The sequence below is a fragment of the Oryctolagus cuniculus genome, chromosome 13 (genome assembly GCF_051225735.1).
Source record: "Oryctolagus cuniculus isolate XC-2025 breed Fujian yellow rabbit chromosome 13, ASM5122573v1, whole genome shotgun sequence".
In the NCBI taxonomy this organism is placed as follows: Eukaryota; Metazoa; Chordata; class Mammalia; order Lagomorpha; family Leporidae; genus Oryctolagus; species Oryctolagus cuniculus.
Genome location: NC_142879.1, coordinates 2,715,596 through 2,741,666, shown reverse-complemented (window position 1 = coordinate 2,741,666; position 26,071 = coordinate 2,715,596). Strand labels below are relative to the sequence as shown.

At 51.8% G+C, this 26,071-nt stretch overlaps 1 long non-coding RNA gene across 1 annotated transcript; it reads right to left on the bottom strand.

Moving 5' to 3' along the window:
* Nucleotides 1–8,926: 8,926 nt before the first annotated feature.
* LOC138844911 (uncharacterized) lies at nucleotides 8,927–11,020 on the bottom strand. The gene is made up of 2 exons (XR_011381325.2): nucleotides 10,814–11,020; nucleotides 8,927–10,610 (listed from the first exon to the last, which is right to left on the bottom strand). It is a non-coding gene; the product is annotated as an uncharacterized LOC138844911 (long non-coding RNA).
* Nucleotides 11,021–26,071: the final 15,051 nt, after the last annotated feature.

Here is a 26,071-nt window from a genome sequence, read left to right as displayed (position 1 = left end):
ACATCGGCAGGCCATGATGCCTGCCACATTAATTAGCTAATTAACGGAATCAGAACTGCTTTCGCCCCATAAGAAGCACCCATCCTTCAGCAGACACCCACACGCCCTGAACCAAGCACTCAGGATCCACTAAGCAACAATGACCGGTCCTGGCCGAGTCCCACGTGTTATGTTCTTCTGGGTCCCCACAGAGAATACACCTGAGGAGATTGTCAGCTAAGATAAAGCAGTGCTTCGGAGAAGATGGCCAAAGTTAGGCAGTTCAGCTGCCGCTCAAAGTGACCCAAGGTAGAGCTGGTCGACACCAAAGGCCTTCTTCCCTACCCCGTTGGAGAGAGAGCCTGGGATTCGGCCCTTGGTTAAACCCACACGTCCGAATGCCAGGGCTGAACATGACCTTAGGAGGCTCCAGAGAGTCCGGGAAACACCTGCAATCCCCTGCAAAGTCAGGAGTGGGTAGAGCACTGGGTACATCTGGAAGCGTGATTAGCTCACGCCTGACCTAATTTTCATTCCTAATTTGAGTTTGCAGTTATACGTGTCAAAATCTTTTTTCTTAATAAACTTGGAATTGGTCATATCAAATTGGCAGAAGCATGCAATTCCTTATTATTCAACTCTGGAATGAACTACTGAGGAGAATCTACATGGTGCTGAGTCCTAGAGATCCAAGTGAGCTTTGGATGTCGGCTTTCTGTGAACACAGGCTGGAAGGCGGTGTTTGGGAAACGCCGATGCATGCTGGGTGTTGCCTGCAGAGCTGTGAGCGCCACAGGGCAGCAGCGCGAATTCTTGAACTCTTCCTGGAGAGGGAAGGGAGCTGAGGGAACACCAGGTGTGGGGAGCAACTGGGAGCAACTCGGACTAGACTAAGTTACTGGAATTAAGACTTATTCTATGCATCTGCTCTCCCACAATATGGCGCTGGGAGAGGAGGAAACAGCTTCTACACAGCTGCCTCCAGTTCAACCAATAAACAGCAGGACCTGCTCCTGATTGGAGGAGAGCAGCGTACTCGGCATGTGGGTAGCAGAGTTGGGATTGGTGGAAGAGGACTATAAAGGAGGAGAGAGACAACATGCACCAGGAACACCTGAGGAACATCTGAGCAGCCCCCGAGAGAGCAGGCCAGCGGTGTGCCGCTCCCCTGCGGAAGTGGGGAAAGTGGCAGGGGGAACCGCCCTTCCACGGAGGTGGAAGGGACGGTAGCCAACCCGGGAAGAACCAGCAGCAAACCCGGGAAGGGCCGAACAGGCAAAAGAACAGCGCAGGATCCTGTGTCGTTCCTCCACCAAGAGGGGGAGCTACATAATGGTGCCGTGACTCGGATATGAAGCCTAGGCAGGGCTTAGTGTCGTTCCTCCACGAAAAGGGGGAGCGACAACCAGGAAGTGCAAGGACTCAGGGTTCGAGAGCTGGACGGCAATGACCAAAGCAAATGCCTGTTAGACTGAGTGGAACTCTCAGCCGGAGAGAGTTTGAAAACATCGTTTTGTTTGTCTGTTTTCCTCGCCTGCCCTTCCTCACTCCCAGTCATTAGAAGGCAGCAATGGAATAACCCGACAAAGCAAATAAACGTGGCATCAATAGCAAGACACACGTTTCTGGTGCATGAGTAACTGGGTAGACTGTAAATTCAAAACACACAGTGTTTGACAAGGCAACCCGAGGGTGCCTCTCATGCTTGCGCACACAGGCTGTAGACTTGGCCTGTTCCTCGTGGGACGGTGTCACACGGCTCAGGGGTGTCACAGGCGCCAGCTGTGTGCCCGGAGTCGGTCACTCAGACCGCAGCGCAGGGAGTCAGGGTGCCCGGGACCCAGCTCATTGGGATTCCGGCATTCTGACTGACTGAACCGTTAGAGGTGAACTGGAGAAAAATCCGAGGCAGAAAAAAAAATAAAATAAAATAAAGCCTGAGGCCACCCTCAGAGAAACCAGGCTTCACTTCCTGCACCGCCGCCTCCTCCTCCTGACCTCCCTCAACTCCTGCATCCCGTTCTCACCAATCAGCTCCCCACTTCCCTTGCTCTGTGAAAACCGTGATACCCACGGCTCCCGTGGGAGGGGGCCAGGCTGCTGCGGCAGGAGGGCCATCACCTGGGGCCGTGTACCAGCCGGAAGCCAGAAACAGCTCGACGGAGCAGGGCACCCCAGAGACTGGGGCAAGGCTCCCAGGCCACACTCAGTCGGGAGTGGTCCTTCCCCCTCCACAAATCCAGGGTGGTCTATAAAACTGCTCTCTTCTGAATCCGTCTCTTCGGAGAGCTGAGCCCTATGGACTAGAACCCTGACTAGAAGGTTCGCCAGGGCGCGGGAAGGAGTGGGCCAGTGCTCCCCTCCAGGCAAACATGGCCTAAAGGAAGCTTCCGCTGAGTGCCCAGCCACGGCGCTGGCTACCCAGGGATGACAAAGAAAAGACAGTCCACGCTCAAGGAGCTGCCATCTCCCCGGGGAGACAGCAGCTGTGATGCAGAGGAGGACGGGATCAGGGACAGTGAGGACAGCAACCACAGGACACTGAGCCTGCTTCTCGAGGGATGGTGTGAATGGGCGGTGGGGAGAGGAGGAGGAGGAGAGCTTGGGGAAGAGGAGGCAGGAGGATTCCAGTCTCAGGGGAAACCTGCGGAGAAGGAGGTGGTTGACGCAGTGGAAACCCTAGTGGGTCCACAGAAAAGCGAGACACAGAGCAGGAGCCAGGACGGCCACCAAGCCTTGATCCCCCCAGCACTGGGCCCTCGAGGCGTGAAAGCACACTGGTCTAGCCTCAGTAACTGCGGATTTGGAAACACACTTTGACACGGCTCTGCTCACTGACCGTGGTGGGATCGCAGATCAGTGAGAGTCGCACGGGTTAATTCCCCTTCCACGTGATGGTCCTTCAGACACAGGTCCTCATTTTCTGGTTTTTTTTTTTTTTTTTTTTAAGATTTATTTGAAAGGCAGCGTTACGGAGGGTGGGGGGCAGAGAGAAAGAAAGAGAGAAAGAGAGAAAGAGAGAGAGATATATATCTTCCTTCTGCTGGCTCGCTCCCCAGATGGCTACAATGACTAGGGCTGGGGCAGGTCAAAGCTAGGAGCACATGGGTGCGGGGCCCCGCTTCCCCAGATGCGTTGGCAGGGAGCTCGGCTGAGAGTGGGGCTCATATGGGACAAAGATGCCATAGGGTCGGGACGTCATCCCTCGATGCTCACTCCTCTGCAGCTCCCTTCTCTTACTTCTTGTGGTATTCTCTCTCACGAGCTCAGTCAGCTTCCCTCTAAGTACACTAATTCTGTTTTGCTTTTCCCATTCTTCTGTATTAAAACAAGGATAGGGCAGTGTATTACAGGCAGATGTGCCGTGGTCTTCTAGAAAGGAAAGATGTTTAAATGTGAGGCAATAGGCAGTGGCCAATCTGCTCTACCCATCAACATCTCATCACTCAAACCGCATTTATTCACGGCAAATTGCAGGGGGAAAGTGAACACCGGGCCAGCGTTTGTGGTGCCTGTGACACCTGCAGTCCCTAACAGAGCGATGCCTGACTGCTCTGCTTCCGATCCAGCTCCCTGGGGAAGCAGCAGCAGACGACCCAGGCACTGGGACCCCGCCACTCACGTGGGAGCCCAGATGGACTTCCCCACTGCTGGCTTCAGCCTGGCTCAGTCCTGACCGCTGTGGCTGTTCCGGGGCAGTGAACCAGAAGATAGACGATCTCTATCTCTCTCCTCTCCTCTGTCACTCTGGTTCTCAAATTTAAAAAACAACATTTTTCTCTGCCAAATGAATACACATCAAAGGCCAAAGCTAAGCGGGGAGAGATATAAACTCCATTTTATTTACATAATTAATTAGCCTAATAGTTTATAAAGTAAGAAAGGAAATGGCTCTATCTAGGAAGAAAGCATTGTTTGGGCACATTGGAATCTATTCAGAAATTCTCTCTTCTAACTGGACTTCCATTCGTCTCCCAACATTGCAGCTCACGTATCTCTTCAGTCACATACTCTTCTTTGTGGACTGCTCGTCTTCAAACTAGACTCAGCTTACCCCTCTTCTCAATGGAATACTTCAATTTACAAACTGGTACACATCTGCCATGTTTTATGTCTCACATTTTGTGAGTGAGAACATGTCGCTCCCCCATTCACGGAGGAACGACACCGGACCCTGCGCTGTTCTCTTTGCCCGGCCCTTCCCGGGTTAGCTGCTGTTCCCTCACTCGCGGAGGAACGACGCCGTCCCGGGTTTGCTGTCGCCCCCCCCCCCCCCCCCCCCCGCCTCCGCGGAGGGGCGGCACACTGCCAGCCGGCTCTCAGGGGTTCCTCAGATGTTTCCCTCAGATGTTCCTGGTGCATAGTGTCTCTCTCCTCCTTTATAGTCCTCTTCCACCAATCTCAACTCTGCTGGCGTTCTCTCCCCACGCGCTGAGCACGCTGCTCTCCTCCAATCAGGCGCAGGATCAGCTCCTGCAGCTCATCAGTCAAATTCGCGAGGCAGCTGCATGGAAGTTGTTTGCTCCCTCTCAGTGCCACATGGTGGGAGATCAGATGCATAGAATAAGTCTTAATTCCAGTAACTTAGTCTAGTCTCAGTTGTTCCTCACAGGAACACATAATTTTGTTATTTTTAAATTGATTAATAAAATGTGTATTAATAAGGGCCGGTGCTGTGGCATAGCAGTTAAAGCCACCATCTGCAGTGCCAGCCTCCCATATGGGTGCCAGTTGGATTCCCAGCTGTTCCTCTTCAGATCCAGCTCTCCATTGTGGCCTGGGAAAGCAGCAGAGGATGGCTCAAGTCCTTGGGTCCCTGCACCCACGTGGGAAACCAGGAGGAAGCTCCTGGCTCCTGGCTTTGGATCAGCTCAACTCCAGCTGTTCTGGGGAGTGAACCGGTGGATGGAAGGGCTCTCTATCTCTGCCTCTCTGTAACCCTGCCTTTCAAATAACTCAATCAATATTTTTTTTAAAAAAGTGTATTAATGGGGTAGTACATGGTGTTTTGATTCATTGCATATATAGTACAAAGTTCAAATCTGGGCAAGTGTCTGTCTCCTCAAACATTTACCCTTTCTTTGTGGTGAAAATATCCCAAGCCCTCTCTTGCAGCTTTTTTTGGGAAAAGACAGCACATTATCATGATTGACAGTTGCTATGCGGTGGACCCCAGAGCGGTTTTTGCCCATCTGACTGTAACCAGGAATGCTCGGAGCCCCAAGTGTCGCCGTCCAGGGCGCGGTGTTGAGCCGTCATCCTCTTTCCCACGTGGAGGCCCCATTCTGCATGGAGAAGCTTTGGGGAAAAGCTTTCAAAACTGAGCTTCATCCAGGACTCACATTTTAGGACCTCCTTTCCCGGAGGAACGTTAGTGTCCTCGGGTCCCACAACTGACCGCTTCCTGTCAAAGCTGCACCGACAACCCTGAGGTCGAGCTCTCCGCCCCCTGCGCCCCGGCGACCCCTGGCAGTCCAGACCACTGCTGGGCGTTGTATTCAAATCTCCCAGGACGCTGTTGGACGTTCTATCCCGTTCACCTTTTCATATGGCAAAGACGGAGCTGCTTCTTCATTTAATTAAACGAGTCCTCTACAAACGCACACCATGGGTTCTGAGACAGTGGTGGGACCAGGACTTGCTTCAACACGGATCCTTCACGCCCTCCCTCATTCTGCGAGGCTCTCCTGCGTTCTGTTCCTGCGTTAGAAAACATCACCAGCCGGCACCGGAACTTCTGCTGGGTGGTGACTGCTTTCTCCTCCCTGTCCTGATTAAGCCTTGTTTTTATGGCTGTTGTCCAACACTGTACAGGGAAATTATTTCCTTGACAATCAATAATACGTTGTGGTTACAGCCCCAGGCAAATTACTTGAACCTCTTCCTCATTGCATGGTTTGTTTGCTGCTAAAGCACTTCAAAATATTTTTATGTGCAGTCAGGTAATAAATACCTGAATTTACAGAACAAGCTGAGAGCAGAGCAGGCAAGTTATAAACAGCTGGGACGAGGTGAACATGAAGCAAGTCTGAGCCGGGGAGGGCAGTTCAGCCACGTGACAGTGGCTCCAGCAGGACAAACTCGATAGTTAAGATCCAAAATAAAGGACTCCCCCAAGGTCACAGCTTTCCCTTGTTTGAGAAAAAGAGTGGCTACAAATGCCAAAGAAGTAAAAAATAAATTGCTTAACTTTGAGAACATTTCAGTGTTACTAATTCATGAATAGGTGCCAAATGCTAATTCCCTAGTAGGAAAGAGGTTCACTTCAAGGTTATCAACAGAAAGTTGGTCAAAGTCCTTCTGAGGGGTAGGTGTGTGCAACAATGGTGAAGCTGCCACTTGGCACACCTGCAGCCCATACTGGAGGGCCTTGTTTGAGTCCCCGCTACCCTGCTTCTGGTCCAGCTTCCTGCCAATGTGCACCTGGGAGGCGGCAGATGATGGCCCAGGTAGTTGGGTCCCTACCACTCGTGTGTGAGACCTGAATTGCATGCCTGGCTTATGGCCTTGGCTATTGTGGGAAGTTGGGGAGTGAACCAGTAGATAGAAGATCCCTCCATCGCTGTCTCTCCTTCTCTTCCTTTGGGAAAAAAAGTCCTCTTAAGAGTATGTCTCAACAAAGTTAGGCACAATATTGATGCAGTAAATTTAAAATAGTCACTGAAAAAATTTCCATGGTAAAGAAAATGTCTCATTGCTCTTAATATTCAAAGCATATTAATTAATTTATAATTAATATCAATAATTTAAAATTGATTTAATTCTGGGAACTTCTCAAATTAAAACATCTTTCCAAACACCAATTTGTATATTCTCAGTAATAAGGGAATACACAGCTTGCGTGGATTACAAAAACTTGAGAAAGATCCGTAGGAGACTGTGTAGAGTGTGGGAAGCAAGAGAAGGTGACTAACAAGGGCAAGCAACACCCAGACCATCCAAGTCTCCTGAAATCTGCGAGAACAGGATACAACAGGAAACACAACTCGCCATCGGCCCATCCTGCCCGCACTCATTATTAATCTGGCCATGTCTTCAGCCTGATTACAGCTGGGGTAGTTTGACTGACATACATCATACAAACCATCGTGTCTGTGTTTGTGTTTGCTGGAAAACACTTGTGCAAAGATGAGGGCCTGGAAATTTAACCAAAGGGGCCTTCCTCCCTCTCCTTCCTTCCTTCATTAGTTTTTGAGATCACGTATTTTTTAAAGAAAGATTTATTTATTTATTTGAAAGGCAGAGTTACAGAGAGGTGGACGGGAGGGTCTTCCATCTGCTGGTTCACTCCCCAGATGACCGCAACAGCCAGAGTTGCATTGATCCAAAGCCAGGAGCTTCTTCTGGGTCTCCCATGCAGGTGCAGGGGCCCAAGGACTTGGGCCGTCTTCTACTGCTTTCCCAGGCCATAGCAGAGAGCTGGATGGGAAGTGGGGCAGCTGGGACTCGAACCAGCCCCCATATGGGATGCCGGCCCTGCAGACGGTGGCTTTACCATAGCTACACCACAGCGTGGCCCAGAGAGAACATATTTTTAATTACGTTATAGTCAAGGGCTTAATATTCCACTATAAAGAGATCAGCAAGTAAAAAGACTCTGGTTTCGTGGGAATGTAGGCAAGGGCTAGAATCAACTGGAAAGCTGACCATTGCACCCATGAACAGTCACTTTTAAAATAATCGCAGAAATTATGACCATAGAAGTCTAACATTCATAATCACTGCCTTGACAGAGACATAGAACAAAGTTTGACAGCACTATATGCGCAGCAGTGCTGAGACACACGGGCTTTTGTTTTTGATCTGAGCTCCCACACGGAAGGGAGAGCGTGCGGCGCTGGCCTTTGAGTCCAGCTTATCTAAGACGGACAGGCTGAGCGTGGGGCTGCCCTTCGGCCTTTACGTGGGGAGCACTGGAAGCGCTTCCAGGAACCTCCTATCAGAGAACTACTGTGCGGCTGCTCATTACATCGCAGCGGATCCTGTGAGGGGGCCTGGGGAGGACGCCCCTCTGGCCGTGGCACAAAGAAGCTGTAAGCTTCTGAGATCGCTGGCTTGGCCCTGCCTCGGGGACACAGCCTCGCTGATGGGACCCGGTTTCCTGCGTGCCCGGAACCGTTCGGCGCTGTGTGAGGGTGCTCCTGGATGCACCCTTGCTCCGACAGCCCCAGGTGTCCATGTGCGAGGTGGCCCTTTAAGTGACAATACCCTGAGTTCAGGCCGTCGGATGGCGATGGTGAGAGCAAGCGTCCCCCTCATTTACACCCAGAAAGGAAGGAATCTGGGCCTCTTCTCCAGGAGGAAGGGGTCACTCAGGCCACAGGCCACCCTCATCACAGCAGGTGACTGTTAGGGACAGCGTTCTGGGGTGTCCCGGAATAGCACTGCTTTTCCTGTGGCCCCAAAGATCAAACGTTCGGTTCTCTAAAACAGGAGAGTGGGAGAGTATGAGAAGGTGATGCTTCCTGACCCCCGTAGAAGAGGGAAGTAACCTCCTCCCCAAATGAGCTGCTGCCTCCCCTGCACTGCCTTCGCGAGGGCCCGGCAGTCCTGAGAGGCCTGAACGGAGAAGTCTCACAGCATCCGCCCGAGCACTCCTGGGGAGGCCCTCCGCAGCCTTGGCCTACGTGGGCTCTGCTCTCACTCGGCTACACAGAGACACCTCTCGTTGTCTAAACCTTGGAGTCGGCGGCTCTTGACCTCAGCCTCCCTCTTGACTCTGCTCCGACCTTTTCCTTGGCCCACTGCTTAACTCACAATGGGGGGTTTGCAGTGCAAACTCGGCGCAGGCCAGGACAGCTCCCCCTCCCTCAACCACGGCGGCCCAGCAGAAAACTCATCTTGGTTTTACAATGGGCAGTCCCACGTCCCTGGGAGCTCTCAGTCCAGCACAAGAGAGAAGATAGTTTGTCCAGTGCTCAGCCCACGCTCTCACAGGAAGCTGATGTGGGAACCCGGACCCTATTTATTCTATTTGTTTATGTATCAGCACATATACGTGTATATGTAATATGTGTATCATACAGCAATATATGAAGGGATAATATGCATAAACAAACATGCTTTTATAAAAGGTATATGTGACTGTATCATATACGACTCTAAAGCACTGTGAGCAATATCACAGACATTATGTAAGTGCACAAGAACATGGCAATATCCAGAGCAAAACTTTAGTCTCAGGTCTTCCCTGTGACCGCGCACACTTCAGAATCGCCCTGCCACCTCGTACCACCGAGCACTCGGGTGGTGCAGCTTCCAAACTCACTCAGAGAAAATAAGCTCGCGATGGTCTATCTGCTGCTAAAACTCGCGCATGGTAAACCCGAAAGAAATGCTCCTAGGGTCATCTGGCTTGGTCACACCCAGGCTCTGTCTTTCCCCTCAGTGTAGATAACAAAGGCTGCCTATCGCTGCGCCTCAGAAAATCAGGGGAGCGTGAAACACTGAGCCCAGGGCCGCGATGGAAACACCGGGAGACCAAGCCGTGAGGACGCTACGGCTGCAGGAAGGAGGCTCGCCGGCGTGCGTGGCGGTGCCCTGCGCGCTTCCTCGGTCTCAGAAAATGTGCACACAGAGACTCTTGTTTGCCACCTGGGAGGGGTCACAAACATCCTGGGATCTTACGTCTTCTCGGCGCTTGCACAAACCAGTCAATGCCAAGAAATGTTGGCGCACTGAGCTTTGGCTTCCTGCACACGCTGGGGCCCTGAAGACAAGACACTCGGTGCGGGGTGGAGGCAGGGTGGAGGCGGCACGCCGACGCCTGTGCACCTCGCTCTGAACGCCACGTGCTCATTCTTTGTGTGCCGGGAGGGAACTTGGCCCACAGGGGCCCCCACAAGGATGCCCCAGACTGGGCAGGGACAAGTTGACCCCAGCTAAGCTTCCATCGGACAAGGCTGGACCGTCAGATAAATACATCTAAGCAACGGGGAGCAACTAAGCTGGAGGGGACGAAGAGAGAGAGGTCCCAAAGCTGCTCTCGCTCCAGAAGCAAATTCCAGCTCCATCCATGCAGTTAAAAAAAAGTCATTTGCAGGAAGTGTGGTTTGGGCTGAGGGGGGTTTTGTAATAGGGAATTCCTCCCACAAGGGATTGTGAGAGGGGAAAACAGCGACGAAGATGCCAAATCCATTAGCGACATGTTGACCAGGCACAAAAGTGGCTAATACCCCGGAATGCTTCCCAGGGCCCACCTCTGGGTGTCGCACAACCGTGCACCCAGGATTTCAGCGGAGAGCTCACCGAGGGGCTGCTTACAAGGCATGGGCAGAGGCTGGTACGGGTTCCCCGGGCCGAGCCCACGGGCAGCCCAGGCCAGCGGCACAGGGCCAGGGAGTGGTTTCTCGAAGCTCTGGCTGCTTGCGGGGAGCGCAGCCCTCGGTGGAGACACGCAGCCAGATGTGGGAGTGAACAGCCCTCCTCACCCAAGGTGGCAGAACTCAAGGGGACGTCAGGCGCCGGGTGCTGTGGGTGAGGGGCTGCAAGGCGGAGAAGGGCGAAGGAGAGGGAAGCAGGGGGTTTGGTCTTCCTCCTGCTCCCCCGGGGCCTGCAGACCTGACGGTGCTTCACGGTGGTAGGGCGTTTTCCCCTGCCTCTTCTGTTTGGCTCACTCTTTGCGGAGGATCCTGTGAAAAACAAAAGAGAGACGTGGATCAGAAGACAATGGAAAATAAGCCCAGGGGCATAACGGGGAAATGAGAAATGACCGGGAAAGTAGCAGGGTGATTCTGGGGCCATGAAGAGCCAGTGTCGGTGGCTGAAGCACAACCCTCTGAGCCTCACTGCCCCAGCTCCACGCTGTCGTGTGCACTGAAGATGAACCCAGCACCTGCTTTGGCGCACCGTCAGCCGCGACTGAAAACCCCGTCCCAGAGTGGCCGTGGCCTCTTTGTGCGTTCTGGAACCCTCCCGTCTCATCTGATCTACGTGCATTTGCTTCCAAACCCAAATGCAAGTGCACACAGTCAACCAGAGCCCACGTGGGGCACATTTCCCCGGGGAGAGCAGTTTCAGTTCAAGCAGCTCTCAAACAAGCCAAGCACAAGGCACGGGTGTCCCCTGAGCTCACGCTCCCTGCACACTCTGGGCTGTGACCGCGCCCTCTCTCCCCCAGCGGCCGCTGCCAGCAGTCATGGCAACAGGAGCCATGACCTTCACCTCCAGCTGCAGCCCTGGACAAGAGGCCTTCGCAGCATCTCATGAGGGCCCAGTTGTCCGGCTGTCATTTCAGGTCGGAGGCAGCCCCTGAGGGAGGGAGGCAGAGGCTACTCCATTAAAGGGGCAGCAAGGGAGCCTGCAGGTGCCAAGGCAGGTGTCTGGATCCAAGCGAAAGGGGCTCCTAACAGGACGTGCCCCACAGTGGCCCTAGGCGGCCGGAGGCGCTTTCACTAAAGACAAACATCAGATAAGCTGTGCAAATTGTTACCAGGGATTGGCAGCCGGTGGACACCCCGGGGATGACACCGCTGGAGGAAGCTCTGAAACAGCTGATTTAAGACAAGCTAGTGCACCTTTCCTGCTAAGGAGAACAACTTCAGTAATCTGTGTTGCATCCTTCACGTGCAATCAGGAGCTGTCCCTTCAAGGACGTGAAAAATAGCTTTAAAATGTCAGAGCTGGCAGGGACTTTGGACACTTTTCTCTTGAATTCGTTAAGCAGTGGAACCCTTTTTAAGCTAAATCTTATATGCAACAACAACGTATCTAAAGCAGATGAAAACATTCCTTATTGATACGGCTTCATAAGGTCACGCTTTTATGAAACACCACAGTCACCAAGAACAAGACCTGTTTTCAGATACATGAGCTCCGGGTTTGCAGGTGGCTTGCAGGCTTACAACAGTTGTGGAATTGTATATATTTTAATATTTTCTTTACAGATATTATTGTTGATAATGTTGGTGATTCCCACAGATAAATCACTGGAAATGGTGATAAGTTTTTATAATAGCCTGTCTCGAAAAGTTGGGATGGGGTCGGGGCTGTGGCACAGTGGGTTAACGCCCTGGCCAGAAGCACTGGCATCCCATATGGGCACTGATTTGAGATCTGGCTGCTCCACTTCTGATCCAGCTCTCTGCTATGGCCTGGGAAAGCAGTAGAAGATGGCCCAAGTGCTTGGGCCCCTGCACCTGCATGGGGGACCGCCGTTGCAGCCAACTGGGGAGTGAACCATTGGATGGAAGACCTCTCCCTCTCTCTCTCTCTGCCTCTCCTCTCTCTGTGTAACTCTGACTTTCAAATAAATAAATAAATCTTTTTTTAAAAAAAAATTGGGATATTCTTTAATCAAATAGAGCAAGAGAAGCTTACTTCCAAAGTCTACACCTAAACAAGTTATAACATTGGCAACATATGAATAAGCTGTGGTCCCCAAAGGTTTAAAAGATCCCCCCCACACACACATGCACACACTTTCGTAATGACTGTGGTCGACACAGCAGCGTTTGTAATGAAAAGCAGCTCCTGTTCTTCCTGGGTGCACACCCAAGCACAGTCACCAGCCTGTGTGTGGCCGGCATCGGTGCTCTGCCGGCAAGGTGTGAGAACTGCCACGCATCCTTTCCACACGTGGCACCTGCCAACCTAGGTGACCTCCAGCCCTCTCTACAACAGCCGCTGCCTGTGTTGCTGAAGACCCCATCGAAAGCCTGCTGCAAACCAGCAGCCTCCTCTGTGGGCTTGGAGCAGCAAGGGATAAACTCTTCCTGTGTGCAGCGGCTCAGGTTGGGGCCTTTGCTACAGCAGCCAGCATCATTCAGCCGTCCTAGCTAACACAACAGCTAAGGTAAACCGGAAGAAAATGTTCTAATCAAATAGTCACCAAGCCTGAACACCTGTGCAGAGGCCACAATCGGAAAGCCAGAGCTTTGATCCAAATTTCCTTATAGAGGTACAACTTCCCGGCCGCAGGGCAAAGAGAACGCTTACTCAAAGCTGCCCGAAAGTTAGCGGGGCTTCCAGCGACTGGTGGGAGTGCCAGTCTGGGTTTTATTTATGCAGTGGTGTGAGAGACAGGTGCTGGCTGCTCCCACCTACACCCAGTCTCTGCCTGTACATTCAGCCTCCGTAGAGACGGGTGCTGGCTGCTCCCACCTACACCCAGTCTCTGCCTGTGCTCTCAGCCTCCGTAGGTCTCAGGGGGCCTCAGATGCTGCACCCGCAGTGGCTGAGGGTCTAAGGCAGAGCGAAGCCTCTCGTACCTTCCGATACTCCCGACGACAGACACCGCCCCTGCTGTTTCATTCCTAATGATCTGGCCAAGGTGAGAGGAGAAGCCGTCAAGTGGCAGAGAGAGAGACCTACAAATTCAGCACGAGTTCAAGTGCCACACCGACTTCTTCCCAGCTGTGTGAACTCGGGCAGATCACTACAACCCTTCTGCAAAATCAAGACAGGAGATGACTGAGTTGTCAACACGATCAAGCAGGTGAAAGGTGTCTAGGACATGCAGTTGAGCACACGAAAGGAACAGTATGGCAGTTACGATGGCCCAGAAAAAGCTATGGGGAGGGACATTGGATAACAACAGCCAAAGCAGGAGGTGAGAAGACGCAGACTGACCTCTTTCTGCTTCGAATTTGTTAAGTTTTGTTGCAAGGGCCTTTATATAAAAATAAGATGGTTAGTAGGGCTGGCGCTGTGGCATAGTGGTTAAAGTAGCCGTCTGCAGGGCCAGCAACCCATATGGGCGCCAGTTTGAGACGCTGCTGTTCCATTTCTGATCCAGCTCTCTGCTGTGGCCTGGGAAAGAGCAGAGAGTAGCCCAAGTGCTTGGGCCCCTGCACCCACGTGGGAGACTTGGAGGAAGCTCCTGGCTCCTGGCTTCAGATCGGCCCAGCTCCAGCTGTTGCAGCCATTTGGGGAGTGAACCAGAGGATGGAAGATCTTTCTGTCTCTGCCTCTACCTCTCTGTGACTCTGACTTTCAAATTAATAAATAGATTTTTAAAAAAATAGTTTCCTCACTTACAAAAAAGAGAGACTTCCTGGGGCTGGTGTTGCTTTCTATGGCGAGGTTCTGGGTAGGCTTGCCAAATAGAATACAGAACACCCAGTAAAAGTCGAATTTCAGATAAACATCAAGTAGTATTTCAGCACAGGTTTGTCTCCTGCTTACGTCCGGGCGTTCTGTACTGTCTGCTGAATCTGGCCCCTAAATTGGTTCCCTCACTTTCCAAGACAGTGGCGTTACATCCCAGGAGGCATTTGTATTGCAGGAAGAAGCCAGAGGGGAGCAGAGCGCACATCAACCCTCTCCCTCCGAGAGGCTCCCCAGAGCTCTCACACTGCAATCCCGCACGGCCACGCCAGGGGGCAACGGACGAACCAGGCAGGCTTTGCGCTGGGCAGTGGCATTTTCATGGTGGTGTCATGTGAGGCCAGGAGGTGCTTCCTAACGTAAGGTGACCACTGGGCTTTAACATAGCCTGTCTTGGCCCCTTCTTGCTGCTATAACAAAAGATCGCAAAGTGGGTAATTTGTAAATAACAGACATTTATTCTGTGCAGTTCTGGAGCCCAGAGTCTAAGAACAAGGCACTGGCACACGGACTACCGGCTGGCTTCCAAGATGGCGCCGTGGTACTGCCTTCTCCAAGCAGCCCCGGCAGGAGAGCCGAGGGTAGGGGCATCAGGGCTGTCCCTCCGACCTCCCGAATAAGGCAAGAATCCACTCACGAGGGGCGGCACTCACGACCTGCCTCTGGGAGAACCCTCCTCCTGCTCTCCCGCTGGGGGCGAGGCTCCAACAGCCACTCAAACCACAGCGTACGCCGCTCTGCAAAAGCCGCGCTGTGTGAAGTCAGTGTCCTCCTCTGAACACCGTTCCCTTAGCATCTCACTCGGCTGCTTGGAGATTAAACACAGATAATGTGTGCAGACGAGCTTCCGAGGGACTTCGACAATTCATGGAAAAGTGGAGTCAAAGAGGAACTTTTGGAAATCCTTGTGTGTTTTTTCCTAGCACACAATGTCTGTGGACTTTTCTGAAGATTCCTTGTATTACCAGACAAATATTTAATCGTGCTTTCCCTCCTCCGCAGGCGGTGTCTACGGGCAACATCAGATCTGCACACGCTCACTGTGCTGCGGCTTGGGCAGCAAGATGGAGAGGGTCCTTTCAGAGGGGACAGCGCCCAGCCTTGATGACGGGTAGCACGCGGAAAAATGCAGAGTAAGCATGGCGGACACTGGGGTGACCACAGCTTCAGGCACAGAGGGGACACAGGTGCCCCTTATTCAGGGCTGAGAGAGCTAATCCACCTACTGCAGGGGGATCTCAAGGTTCCCATTGCTGGGGCCAGTGTTGTGGCCCAACCGGGTAAGCCGCTGTGGTAATGCTGGCGTCTACATATCCCGAACGAGTGCCCGTTCTCATCCCGACTGCTCTGTTTCGCACGCAGCTCCCTGCTGTGCATCTGGGGAAGTGGTGAATGATGTCCCAAGTACTTGGTTCCCTGCCACCCACGGGGGAGACCCAGATGGAGTTCCTGGTTCCCAGCTTCAGCCTGGCCCAGCCCTGGCAGTTGTAGGCATTTGGTAATAAACCATCAGAGAGAGATCTGTCTCCTTCCTCTCCATCTCTCTTTCAAGGAAATAAGTAAATAAATACATTTTTAAAAAAAGATTTTATTTATTTATTTGAGAGGTAGAGCTACAGACAGGGGTGGAGGGGACAGAGAAAAAGGTCTTCCACCCACTGGTTCACTCCCCAAATGGCCCCAACAGCTGGGGCTAGGCCAATCTGAAGCCAGGAGCCAGGAGCTTCTTCCAGGTCTCCCACACGGGGCAGAGGCCCAAACACTTGGGCCATCTTCCTGTTTTCCCAGGCCATTAGTAGAGAGCTGGATGGGAAGAGGAGCAGCCGGGATACCAGTCAGTGCCCATATGGGATACAGGTGCCACAGGTGCAGGCCTAGCCTACTAGGCCACAGAGCCGGCCCCAGTAAATCCATCTTTTTTAAAAGAATTCTCATTATTCCTACTCAGAGCCCTGCCTCCCACTCATTCCTCCCTCCCCCCCCATCCATCAGAACAGCTGCTTCCTAACAGGTTGGAAGAGCACAGGAGTTCTGTATTCAGTGGAAACGTGTGAGTCCATATTTGTCTTCCAGGAGCTCCACCTGGTCCTGCACACCAGCGAGACGCCTGCTGCAGACGTGAGCCGCCACGCAGCGACATGGAAGTGCCCTCGTGGCAGCACGTGGGGGCGGCCACGGAAGCTTCTGCGCGTCCGCATCACACCCTGCTTGTGGGACCTGGTTAGGACAGAAGAGGCATTGCCGGTACATGGCCCTCCCCAGATTCCATCCCTTTCCAAGGCAATGGCGGGAAGGCGTCGCAGAGGCAGGAAGAAGGCAGGGCCACCTAACCACGCACGGAGACACGACCCCCTGAGCTGTCCACGGCTCACGTGGGAACACCCACACATCTGAAAGGGAAGGGGTCCACCACAGAGAGGTAGGAGGGCGCCCAGAACAGCTTCCGATGAGATTTGCCGCAAAGCAGTCAGCAGCAGCGACGCGGGGGCGCTGGAGCTTGTGCAGCCACCGTCTGCCGAGAGACGTGGTGCTGCATTTACAGAGCATTTAGGGCCAGGCGCTCGGCCCAGTGGTTAGGACCTCAGGACACCACATCCTGTGCCGGTTGGGCCCCTGGCTCCGCCTCCTGACTCCAGCTTCCTGCTGACGTGGACTGGGAGCGGCTGAAATAGCTGAGTCCCCGCCATCCACGTGGGAGAGCAGACGTGGGCAGAGAACCAGCGGGTGGGGGCACTCACCTGTGCTCACTCGCTCTCTGCATCTCAAGTCAGTATGTGATTTATAACAGGAAATTGGAAGGTAGACTTGATGGGGACCATGATGGAACAGCTGCTCTGAGCCCAGCCTTGAGGGTAGGCCCAGGAGTAAGTCAATCCCTCTGGTTTACCACTGGTTAACCCAATCGCCCTGGCTAACCACTTCCAGGACAAAAAAAAAAAAAAAATTACACAATTTTATGCCACAAAAAATATGCTGTTGTGACAAGAAACACTAATTAGATGTGGGGGGGGGGGGACCACTCCTTTGTTGATGTGTGAAGGGATTTTAAACACTCCGCCTGTGAATATCCTATAAATACAGAAGCCGCAAGCAGTGAAATGAACGTGGCCATGAGAAAAATAACTTGTAAATATTTGTTTTGTGATAAAGCCGATGCTTTTGTAACCAAGTTGCTCCCTGATGGTAGAAATAACTGGAATCCACGTGAAGCTGAGTCCTGCCAGGAGGAAGGACCCAGTCACACACCGTGCTTTGTCTCCACTTCCCAAGGACACGGCCGCGGCCCCCCAGGAGATCCTTTTGGAATCCTTTTATTGGAATTGCTGCCAAGCACCAGCTACGATGGCGGCCAATCTTTTAGTTTCTATTATACACGTACATGCATGTGTTTGTGTGTGTGTCATGTATGTGCGTGTGTATCCAGCAGCCGTGAGAAACATGATGATCTTAAGGGCTAAGATGGGGACCAATGGGAAGAATTCCACTGTGGGCCGAAGAGAGCTGCCGGAGACTCAGTGAGTGTTCTCTGTGTGACTCATAAGGTCGTACTGGATGCGATTCTAAGAGGAAACAGAAAACGACTGACAGATTGCAGACAACCACTGGAACTGCAAAGAGCAGTGTTCGCTACCGGACGTTTGCTACTGGAAACAAGGGGTGTGCTTACTTTACACAGTCACAGCTTATAGGTCCATGGGCAAAAAGTCCACTATAAGAAATACATTTTGCACTTAGCAGAGCCACGGTCACAAAGACAGGAAGTAGAAGGGTGGTAAGGCTGGAAAAACACAGGAGTTTGGAGCTGGCTGGGGTGCTGGCTGCATAGCAGTGGAAAGACTGTGAGTGACTCTAACCTGTGCATCTCAAAAACGTTAAGCTGCTGAACAAATGCAAGTCCTTGGGGCTGCCTGACTGTTCGTGAGGTCAGGTATGCTTGGAACATGCATTTTTACTCTCTCTACTATTGTTTTCTTGCCTGTTTTTTAAAACATTGGGATTGCCGTTTTGTTTAACCTACAAGCTGGGTTTCTTTGATGTGGAGAAAATTTGTATATTTTAGTGGAGCAAGTGTTTGATTCAGATGCTGTTGTAAACCAGGGGTTGGCAAGCCCTGTCTGTAAATGGACGAATGTTCAATATTCGAGTCTCTCTGGGCGCTGCGATCCCTGTAGCAACCGCTCAGCTCTGCTGCTGCTGTGGCATGAAAATCACCACAGGTAACTGGAGGCAGTGCATGAACAACCTGAAAAAATACCACCGTGTTGGCTACACTACCATTGCAGGTGTATAACAATGGGAGTGTCCTTTCGGATACTGGGGAGTTGACTTTGATCTCATCACACTGGTCCTGCGATGAATACCAGCTTTGAAAAATTCCTTATATCTTTTGCTCTTCTTCCATGCTTGAAACACTGATTTATCTGGTTTCCTGAAAGGAAGTTAAAATTATTCTGAGATAGGCACCCACTGCCCAGAGTTGTTCACTGGGCACCCACCCAAGACGGGAGAGGCTGAGGGAGGAAGTAGGAGACAGAAGAAAGGCTGAACTTAACAAGTTCAAGACAGTTTTCAGAAAGACTCATTTCTAAAAATGGCTTACATTTTAAGCTTTGTGCAGACATAACACATTTATGTACGGGGTAGACCTTATGGGCAGTGCACTGGAGGTTACAACCAGAGGAGAGGGGGCTGGCAGTGTACACGTGGGGCTCACACAGGCAGAGCCACCATGGTCCTGAAATACATCATGCGCCCCACCGGATGATGCTTCTCTGAGCCAAGTCTCAAAGCGTACTCAGCGTCCTCGCCTCGGTGACCTGTGACAAGGCCACGGCTTAGCACGTTTCCCAAAGCGATGCTTAGAGTCACAGTGGCAACACACGCGATGTGCTGTCAACAAACAGAGCCATGAAAATAGCAGTGCCCTTTGTGTCCACTGGCCTGTGTCCTCGCCAAAGGCAACGTGGAACCCACAGCAAACGAGCACTGTGCCAAAAGAGATGAAGTAACAGGTTTTGGACACACATCACGACTTTTCATAGCCTACGTGTTTTTGAGAGAGGAGTCTCTGCTGGTTCATTAAACAGTTTTCGTTGTTTTCCAATAATAAAAGAGGAATCCTTAACAATAACAATAAGGCAAGTTCACTTACTGGAATAATTATAATCTTTATACAATGACTTGGAAAGATTTTTTATAGACTCTCAAGAAAGTATTGTTACAAGTTGGTGGAAATGGTTAACTCTATTCTTCAAGATCAATGTGAATGTCACAGTTGTAAACACAGCTCAAAGACTTTTATCTCACTTGTTATTATTAAATGAGGGAAAAGAGCAGAGCACGTGCAGCCAATTCAAAGGAGAAACTAGTGAACCACACATTCACAAACGAACGTCAAAATCAAGTTACACACAGACACAAGACTAAGTCTACTCCGGGAATGGGATGGAGTGGTCTCTGCAGTGGACAGTGTCATTTGCAAGTTCGGAGTCAAGAGGTATTTGCATTTATAATAACTATACAAAGTACAGTGGAAACACAGCCAAGGCAGAACTGTAAAACACAGGTCCACACGCCTGGAGTGTGCTTTTCAATCTCCTTCTACGGTTGCCCTCCTGGAAAGACTCCCCGATACCCCGCCTGGTTAAATACCGAGGAATGACATTCTGTTGAGGAAACGGAACTCGGGAGGGCCACAGGCCATTGTCACAGCTAAGGTGTCTTTCTACTCTCTAAGATCCCCCCAGAGCAGTGGAGAACCCTGAGCTACAGAGCAGGTGTCCCAGCAGCTCCGGTGTCCCGACGACAGCCTGCCCAAGGCTGCCTCAGGTCTTCAGTTACCCTTGCAACACAAGACAATGACATCACTTTGTGAAACCACTGTGTGTGTGTGTGTGTGTGTGTGTCTCAAAGTCTACAGCTGGGTCAACAAACCAGAGCTGGCAGCCCAAATTCAGACTGCTTGCTTTCGCAAACACACCAGTACTGGAGCTCGAGCACTCACGGTGTTCGGGCGCTGCCTCGAGTTATCTGCGGTGATTTTCGCGCCACAGCAGCAGCGCTGAGCCGTGGCACAGGGATCGCAGCACCCAGAGAGTCTCACATGTTGACTGTTTGTTTACAGACAGGGCTTGCCGGTCTCTGGTTTGTACTAAACTGTTGATAGAAATTACCTCTGGTTCATCGCACAAGGAATCATTTTGCTTCAAATAGTAATATCTATACTGCCTGCAAATGTTTTACTTATGGATGAGGCAAAAACATAAAGTCCTTATTCACATCGATTGTGTGCGAAGCACTGGAGGGACAGAAGTGCAGGGCACGGCTCCTGGGGCTGACATTGCCAAGCCCGAGTACTGTGCTGGCCACAGCAGCGTGACTGATCTGTCACAGGTGTCAGCTAAAAACACAGGAGTAGAGAAGTAGACAGGGACTGTCAGAGGGGAGAGGGCACGTCTGTCAAAATGAACTGGGTCAAGGTGAGTTTCTGAGCTAAATCTTGACCTCCTGAGACTTAAAAACTAAAGGAAAATTAGATTTGATAGTTCGTCATGACTGACACATTTGCTGCAAGTTATTGTAAAAATAATATGAAAAAAAAGAATGGGATTGCTCTCAACTATTTTTTTAAAGATTTATTTATTCATTTGAAAGACTGAGTTACACAGAGAGAGAAGGAGAGGCAGTGGGAGGGAGGGAGGGAGAGAGAGAGAGAAACAGAGAGAGGTCTGCCATCTGCTGCTTCACTCCCCAGATGGCCACAAAAGCTGGAGCTATGCCCATCTGAAGCCAAGAGCCTGGAGCCTCTTCCGGGGTCTCCCGTGTGGGTGCAGGGGCCCAAGGACCTGGGCCATCTTCTACTGCTTTCCCAGGCCATAGCAGAGAGCTGGATCAGAAGAGGAGCAGCCAGGACTAGAACCGGCGCCCATATGGGATGCCGGCACTGCAGGTGGAGGCCTTACCCGCTACGCCACAGCGCCAGCCCCTCTCTCAACTTTTAGAAATCAGTGCCCACACGTTGTCTCTCCACTGAGGATTTGAGTAGCTGGAGGCTGCTGCGGGAACATGGCTTCCAGACACGTAACACTGCAGGCCGCACGCTGCCCTGGTGATGTACACAGATATCTGCTCCTTCCCTGTCCAAGTTCAAGTGCTGCAACCTTACCCCAGCTGCTCAAGGGTGGGGGGTGGCGTTCTGTTCAGTTCCTTCTCGCCGGCTCGAAGACTTTCTTCCCCAGACACCTTGTCTGTGAAGGGTCCCTTTCCTACCGGAACAATCCTATCATTGTTCCCCGAGAAGCCATACCCTGTCGTATCGGCCTCGGGGTATTCAAAAACATCAAGACCCAAACAAATGAATTGTCCCCTTGCTTGATTCTAGGAATTAGAGAAGAGGGACTCTCCAACACAGGATGTTTATAGAATATAACTTTCATCTGTTTGTAAGAGAGGTAGAAAAAGAAATACATGAGTCTTGAATATAAAACATAAATAAATAAATCATTGGGGGGAAGGCAGGGATGGTTCAAAAGAGAAGGGATGGAAGAGGAGAGGCCAGAAGACCCAAGGGCAGTCAGAAGCCAGGAGGGAGTCACGGCTGCTGGGGGCGGGTGGTGAGCGTCAGGGGCTGCTGCCTGGGCCGGGACTGGAGGAAGAGTTCAAGGAGAGGCAGACTCTGCCACACTGGTGCTGGGCTCTGCTAGGGGAGGGGAGCACACATTCCCGAGGAGGAGCCGGCAGGGCCACAGAGAGGATGGAAGAAAGCCACGGTGGCATTGCAGCCACGGCAAGGCAGTGGGGGAAAGACGGGGCTGACCACAGAAGCCACGCCTGCACAGCTGAGGTGACTCATCCCCAGGAAGACGCCTTGGCAACAAGGACACCACGTCTAATCAGGAGAGCTGCTCTGTAGCAGGGGTGGACCCAGATCTCGAGGAGTCGCGGGTGGGGAAGGGGTGGGAGATGCAGGAAGGTGCCCTGGCCAGGAACCCCACCAGCAAACAAAAACAGCCTGAAGAGGTGGTGGTGCTGACGGATGCTTTGTAGGCCAGAACACGTGTGTGTGTGTGTGTGTGTGTGTGCATGTGGGCTCCTGTTGGCACGTGATCATGCACTTGTGTGTGTGTGTGTTAGTGCCACCACAGCTCAACAACTCAGCTACCTTCCAGGGTCATTGCAGGAAGTAAATGAAAGCATCTGATGAACTGAACGGTTTCACATTGATATTAAGCACTCACTAGATACAAATTCTCATTTATTGAAGGCACAGAAGGCTGCCCTGTTTCCTGCTGTCCATGTGCTGTGATGATGTGATGGCCATGTGATGTTTGTGTGAGCACAGTCACAAATCCACACACGCTGTCTGCAGCCTTCCCTCCCCGCGGCCCCTGAACCCACTGACAGCTCAGGAAAACCAACTTCTCAGACCAACCCAAACCAGCAGTTGCCATCTCAGAATCTGAGCAGAAACAAACAACCCTGGGAGAATGCAGTCAGGTGGTTTCTGTGGTCCTCACACACCTGCAGGTTACAGGGACGAGACACTGACTTGCTTTTTCTTTCTGGCTTTGGGGTCTGTCGTTAATTTAGTGAAACACATAATTCTGCTGGGTAATACCCAGATACGTTTTAGGCCAAGTTTTAAACCCAAGCCTTTATCACACTCTCACAGCTGGGAAAATGACTTCTAGAAAATGTCATTATTGACAAAAAAAAAAAAAAAAAAAACTTGTGGTGTGCTTTGGGCTGTTTGAAGTTTTCTTTATATTCTAAAAAACCACTAAGAAGCTACACAATTGGTAACTAATAGCTATCAAAGTAAGTAAATGGTGTCGTGGCCAAAATAAAAAGTCCAGTAATTAGCAGCACTGTATTACACGCCTGAGACTTTGTGCAAAATGTCTTTTGTGCAGGTGGATCCAGCTCTTTCCATGGAAGCAGAGTAGCTTCTGTTGCCGCCTCCGTTTCACATATTTGGGAGTGAATAATTTCACCTACTGAACACGGGTTCCCTCTCAAATAACAGGGAGAAGAAGCACCTTGTGAGGGTGACATTTGCATCCTGGTGGGGCACAGCAAGCACTGATGAGCCACCCTTCTCTTCCGAGGGCTTTGGATATGCAAAGCGCAACATTCCTGAAGCCACATTTCCGTCTCTTGAGCACTGGAAAGCTTCAGGGAGGTCAGCGATGGATTTGAAGCCCAGAGTCTGTGGCAGAGCTGGAATTAGAATCCAGGCCACAAACAGGAAGGAGGCACAACAGATTCCAGCCCAGGACACTGGGAAGGTAGGGTCGGTCGGGGCGGAACCTGAAAGTGAGACATCTGACATTCATCACCTGAAGGTTCACTGTGTTTTGTAACCTTCAAAGGGTTCCTACACATATTTAAATACATTTAAATAGTCCATGTCTCTCTATTCCTCTTAGAACAAATTAACATATGATTTGTTAAGGCTGTATTTTAGGAACCATAGCCAAAGATGATTTTATTTAAATCCGTATCAGTTGAAGTGAGGCGTCCAAATCAGAAGCCTTATATATGAGAATATCAAATACAATCCTTGGCTCTCACATATTTCCCACATCTACTGAATTTTCTGGGCTGTCACTAAAAAAAAAAAAAAAAAAACAAAAAACAAAAAACAAAAAACAAAAAGCCTAGCTTGGGTGAAAAGATGCTCACTAAGGAAGGAGAGCAGCCCGGCCTCTGCGTACGTGAGCATCCTGCCGCTGCCCGTCTTCCAAGCCCTCCTGGTCCTGTGCCACTGTCTGCTGAAGATCCGAACCCTGCAGCCAGCTGCTGGCAGAGGGTGAGTCACAGGCGATCCCTGACACACGCATTATCCTCCAGGTAAATGCGTGTCATGGGACGAGGCCACAGGGTCCCAAAATAGTCTGCGCCTGTCACTTCGTACCCAAAATAATTACTCAAGAAAGAACTCTTTCCAAAGGGACAAATTACCCCATCAACATAGAATGACAGCGTCAGGAGACTGTTGGGGAATGTCTTTTTTTAAAAACAATTTCCAGGTAACCACCTTGACACGAAGATTATAAATTTAAATTATATCCGCCACAGGGAGTCAAGAACTGTTTTCCAAACTCTTCTCTCAGTTCCAGGGCAGGAATATGGAACTCCACACAAGCACCAGGGCAGGGCTGGGCAAGAGGACGCCTGGTAACACAGCCAGGGAGGACTGGGGCTGTCCACGGGGGGGAGCCAGGAGGCGCCCACACTGCAGACCCTGGGCACACACCTGCTGTGGGGACACGTCCACCAGAGGACGGCACAGGAGAAACAACGCTGTATACAGAGGTCAGGACCCACTTAATTCTGGCGTTTGCTGGGGGTGCGTTTCCTAGCGCTACCTTAATAAATGACCGCAAACGGCAGAAATTCGTCGTCTCAAAGTTCTGAAGCTACAGCCCGAGTGGGGCGTCAGCAGGGCTGGCCGCTCTCAGAGGATCTGTTCCGTGCTCTCTCCCGGCGGCTGGCGGCCTCTGATGTCCCTTGGCATGTAACTGCGTCACTCCCATCTGTCTCTGCAGTCACATGTGTTTGCTCCCTGGCTGTGTCTGCGTCCACGTGTCCCCCGTCTTTGAAGGACGATAATCCATGGATTAACGTTCACATGGTGCCTCCTGACCTCATCCTGACTTGATTGCACCTGGAAAACACTGCGTTTCTCAATCATCTGTGAATCTAACTTGGCCCCAACGTCTCTTGTTGATGGTGATGAGAGGGTGGAAACCTAACCCAGCCGTGAGGAGGGGCCGCGGAGAAGTGAGCATGGGTTGGGTTTGGTTGTTGGGGTCCGGCCGCGGACTGAATCTGTTGGCTCTGCAGGGGGCTGCCCCACAGACAGACATGTGCACGCCTCGGGACTGTGGCAGCAACAACCATCCCTGCAGGTGGGACTAACGGGGCCCACCCATTCTTGGGCCGTGGGCCTCCAGAATTGGCCCCAACACAAACCTCTCTCCTTTATAAAGTCAGCCTGCCGTGGGCGTTACTATAACCGAAAAGCAGCATTCTAGGCACAGGTGCCAGGGCAAGGGTGTGAGGAGACACAGTGCAACCTGCCACGCCAGCGTCTCAGAAGCCCCCCGCCATCATTACAGCACGACTGGGACTTGATGGTACCGTGGAAGGAGACAGAATGTTACAGCTGCAAGCAACCTTGGCGCACAGACCTGTCACTTCACAGGTGATTACCAGACCTTCCCAAAGTAGCATTTGTGACCAGCCACACATTCAACTCCAGGGCTGTCTGCCATGAGGGACGAGACCAGGGAGCTGTTATTTCTAAAATGCACGAAGAGGAAGGGTGACCTGCACTCCTTCCACACAGGAGTGGTGAGAAGCTACGCCCACACGCACCTCCGTGAGGCGTACACGTTGGTCATGAAGCAGAGAAAGGAGGAGAGATACAGTTACAGGTGCTAGGAATGGACCGGAATCCACGATCCGTCTCACTTCCACCCCCAAGCAGGGGGGTGGCCGCACGGCTACGCCATCAGATGTGCGCCTCAGTCCAGTAACGGCCGAGACCCTCATTGTGTGCAGTCGGCTGGCAGGCGCGCGTGGGGTCGTCCTCGCGTGCCGCAGTGGCTCAACCCACACAGACCCACAGTGCAGCGGCAGCTCGCTCCCCCGCCAGAGCAGACCTGAGACAGCAGGCGGGAGGAAGGAGGCGGGTAGAGCCAGAAGAACCCCTCCTCCCTACTCTACTGAAGACCCCACCCGCACAGAGGATGGAGCACCAGCACTCTCCTGCCTTCCGGCGGGAGGGTGATCACGAGAGGCAGGGAGGCCAAGACAGCCCCTCATCCCCGATGCCCACTGCGTGGCAGGAGACAAGCTGGGCTTGGAAGAGGTGTCCCACTTCATCATCACAGCACCAGGTGTCAGGGAGTCACAGATGAGGGACTCAGGCTCCAGGCATCCGAGTATTTTGCCCATTTCCCTACCACTGGTATGAGCTACAGTGAAACCCAGGACTCCCTGACCCCAGACAGCTCTCCCTTTCTTTCTTTCTTTCTTT